We start from the raw sequence: 4,413 nt of genomic DNA, 5'->3' as shown, positions 1-4,413 counted from the left end.
TACTATAGTATAGGTATAAGCTCTTCTTTGAAGGTTTGATAGAATTCTAGTGTGAAGCCATCTGGTCCAGGGCCTTCTTTTGTTGGAAGATTTTTTGTTTCTTTGATCTCAGTGCTTGATATTGGTTTGTTCAAGAGATCTATTTTTTCCTGGTTAAGTCTAGGAAGATGGTGTGATTCTAGGTATTGGTCCATTTCCGTTGCATTGTCATATTTATGGGTGTAGAGTTTATTATAGTAGTCAGAGATAATCCGTTGTGTCTCTGTGGAATCTGTTATTATTTTCCCTTTTTCATTTCTGATTGAGGTGATTATAGAATTTACTTTTCAGTTTCTAGTTAATATGGCCAAAAGTTTATCAGTTTTATTTATCTTTTCAAAGAACCAATTTTTTGTTTCATTAATTTTATGAATAATTCTTTTGTTTTCAATTTAATTTACTTCTGATTTAATTTTGGTTATTTATTTTCTTCTGCTAGTTTGGGGATTGGATTGCCCTTCCTTTTCTATTTCCTAAAGATGATTTATTAGGTTGTTGATGTGCTCTCTTTTTGTTTTTCACATGTAGCCATTGAATGCAATACATTTCTTTCTTAGGACTGTTTTTGCAGTATCCTACACATTTTGGTAACTTGTAGTTTCATTGTTGTTATGTTTGAGGAATTTAATAATTTCCTCCTTTATCTTCCCCTTGACCTAACTGTCATCCAACATAATGTTTAATTTTCATTCCTCAGAAAATTTTCATTGGAGTTGAGTTCCATTTTTATTGCCTTGGGGTCCGAGAAGATATAAGATATAATTTTAATTCTTTTAATTTTGCTGAGGTTTGATTTGTGTCCTATGATATGATCTATTTTAGAGTACATTTCATGGGCTGATGAGAAGAAAGTATATTCCTTAGCTTTGGGATGTATTCTGTACATGTCTATTAGGCTCATTTGTTCTAGGGTCACATTTAAGTCCCTTGTATCTTTGTTTAGTTTCTGTTCAGAGGATCTGTCCAGTTCTGTCATGGTGTTATAGGATATCATATTGCTCAGACAAATTAAGGTCTGTTTCATAAATTTGGGAGCATGTAAGTAGAGCACATAAATATTTAAAATTGAAATGTCCTCTTATTTTATGGTTCCCTTGATAAATATGAAGCGACCATCTTTGTCTTCCTTAAATCTACTTGTATCTGAAAATAAGATTGTGACCTCTCCTTTCTTCAGATTTCCGTATATGTGAAGTTTTGTTTTCCAGCCCTTCACCCTGAGTCATGTATTGTGCTTTAAGATGTGTTTCCTGAAGACAATATATGGATGATTTGTGCTTTTTTATCCAATCAGCCAGTCTATGCCTTTTTAGTAGAGAATTCAAGCCATTTACATCTATTGAGAGAATTTATAAGTGTGGTGAGATTCTATTCATCTTATTTTGTGAAAATCCATTGCTTAGTTTTATCTTTTGTGCCATTGTGGAAGCTAGATTTTGTCCTTTAGTTTCTGGGTGTTTACTTGCTGGTATTACATTGTGATGTTCAGTGTGGAGAATAAGTCTAAGTATTTCCTGTAGAACTGGTCTTATTGTGGCAAATTTTCTTAATGTATTCATATTAGTAAAAGATTTGATTTCTTTGCTGATTTTGAAGCTTAGTTTAGCAGGATACAAGATTCTTGGCTGAAAATGTTTTTGTTTAAAAATATGAAATGCTTCACGAATTTGTGTGTTATCCTTGCCCAGGGGTCATGCTAATCTTCTCTGTATCATTATAATTTTAGTATATATGCTACTGGAGCAAGCACATCTTCAACTTTCATTTTACAATGATATACCTAGCTTGTGAAGTCATGATAAATAAGGATAACATTGTGATACCAAAAAAAATTTCCTTTACCTTTTGCCTTTAAAAAATTTTAGATGATAAATGACTAGAATAACTGGTTCTTGATCCATTTGACATTTTAAAAATATATATTTAGACTCTAATTAGACATCTAAAAGTAACACTTATCTTTTAGATATTTGTACATTCAGCATGAAAAGAGAAGGGCAATCTTGAGTGTAATACAAAATTGGTAATGTGGGTTGAGGCAATTGATCTGGATGGCTTTGTGAGTGTTCTCTGCCTTCATCACAGCTCTATGCTTTCTAAGGCTTTTTAAGAGGTATATGGGATAGCAAGACATATGAGCATATATTTGTCAGATAAGGGAGAATCTTTCTTTAGTCAAGGCACAGGGACTGGGCCACTTAACAACTCAAGTGTAGGGATTAATAACAAATAACTATGACAGTCCAGAAATCTGGTCCTTGGTTTAAGGAGCAGCTATTAACCACCTCCAGAATGTATTTTTGTCATGTATGTCTAAGGAGGTTCTAAACAGTTGTTTTTAGATTTTAAACAGTGTATTGTAAAAACCATGGGTATATGTTGACTGTTCTGGTAGTAAAAAGGGAGTGGTGAGACAATATACTTGTTTATGGAACATTCTGCAGTCTGTATACCAAAGACAAGTTAACAATGGGGGCTGTTGTTGTCCATCCTGTGCTGCTGTTCACTTGACATCTTCACCCCAAATATTCAACACCATTAATGAAGGTCATGTCTCTTCATGGATTCTTTTAACATAAGGTTTTATGTAATCAAATCTTCATTCTATTTATAACTTCAGAAAATAAAGTACTATAAATGAATTAGCTAAAATAATATGTATATTTGTCTATCATCTTTCACTATTTCTACTTCACAATTTATTCTATTCACAATTTATTTCTATTCACAATCAATTTTTACATTGATTGATAAATCAATGATTTGTCAAAATTGATAAATTGATTTTTACAACTCTCCCTTTCCCTTTTCTATTATTTGGTTTTAAAATTTTATTTAAGTGTCAGAGAATTTCCTTTATTAGGAACAATGTATTACAATGCAATTAAAAAAAATAAGCTACTTAAGTCTGCATGCCTCAAAACAATTGTAAAGTAATTCAGCTGAACTTGGGTTGTTAAACTCAGCCTGCCTACAGTTTGATAATTGTATTTTAGAGCCATCTCACTATGACTTCCTGGGAATTTTTTCCCTATAGACAAAATTAAAATTGAATTCATGAAATCCCAGGGGGCCTTGTACTTGATGTTAATAATGTTATTGCTTTATTGATCAACTTTTGTGGGTAGAATAGCCATAATTCTCATTGCACTTAACCAATTGTCAAGTCAAGATCATAAAGTTCATGACCTCCAGAAATGTCATCACCTTGATTTTAAAGTAGCCCTTTAGGGAACATTAATGGAAGGAGTACCTACAATGAGTCAGGTAACTGAAAGAGTTATGAAGATGAATAATATGCATTTTCCACTTTCACAGTCTAGTGAAGGTAATAGTGGATGCAATTTAAATGCAGTCAGAAAATAAAGGTCATGCAATACAACATGTTTCATATGATGATAAATTGTTTTATACTTTGTGCAAACTGATTTCAATATTTACATTAGTTTCTAACTATGTAATAAGTATAAACAACTGAGTGTTTTCTCTTAATTTTAACTCTCAAGTTTCTAATTTCTTATGTACTATCCATGTGAAATTATAATACTGACTCTACTTATCCCTTATCCCTACAGCTGGAATATTTATATATTGAGTAGTATTTGGATTCAAAAATTACATTACTGCTTCTAAGGAGAGTATTAAAGCATTTTTAAAAATGTAAGATAAACAAAAAGATTTCAGGAGCTAAATTTAGTCATTCCTTATATTTTTTCAGTCACTGCCTTTCCTTGGTTCTGAAGTGAATAGCAACAAACATCCTTCATGCCTGGTCTGGACACCTGTTCTGATTAGGATGAGGAGGAATTTGAGACTTTTAGTCCACTTGTGCTATAATTATAAGAAACACCTTGCTGGTAATCTTTGTCCCTGAGCAACCTCTGTATCTTTCTGTTGAGGTAGCCAGGGTTGTGGGATTTTATCTGTGTTCCTCAGCATTCTCAGAAACCAGTCTTGTCCCTTAATTCTCCTATTAGCCTATTTCTTCCTTTGCAGTGGACCCTTGGGTAGTGAGACTTGTATAAACCTGACTGACTCCATCCAGCCTTGAAAAAAATACATTAATTTGTTAGTTAATACTGGAGTAGAGTTTGAGTATCTGATGCTCTCCAGTGTGGATTTTCCCTCCTCCCTTCTTTAGGTGAACACTGAAGTCCTAGTGTTCTGTGGTATAGCCTGTCTGAGACTCAGCAATTTTTACATAACAGTCCACAGTGTTTTTTTAGAGCTCCTTAGTATCAGAATAGAACCCTAGAATTACAAATCAAATGCACCTCCCGGGACATCATGAGTCTTGCTTTCATAGGACTATGTTAGGGAAATGAGCAAAATCACAAAGTTTCAAAATTATTTGGCAAAGAATTTATGTTTAAA

The 4,413-nt window shown here is 32.9% G+C and overlaps 1 non-coding gene across 1 annotated transcript; it reads right to left on the bottom strand.

Moving 5' to 3' along the window:
- Positions 1-1,682: 1,682 nt before the first annotated feature.
- LOC128568221 (U6 spliceosomal RNA) lies at positions 1,683-1,789 on the bottom strand. The gene has a single exon (XR_008375043.1). It is a non-coding gene; the product is annotated as a U6 spliceosomal RNA (small nuclear RNA).
- Between the last annotated feature and the right edge of the window lie 2,624 nt (positions 1,790-4,413).

Source organism: Nycticebus coucang, chromosome 16 (genome assembly GCF_027406575.1).
Source record: "Nycticebus coucang isolate mNycCou1 chromosome 16, mNycCou1.pri, whole genome shotgun sequence".
In the NCBI taxonomy this organism is placed as follows: domain Eukaryota; kingdom Metazoa; phylum Chordata; class Mammalia; order Primates; family Lorisidae; genus Nycticebus; species Nycticebus coucang.
The sequence above is the reverse complement of the archived record's forward strand: the minus strand, read 5'-3'. Positions and strand labels throughout refer to the sequence as shown.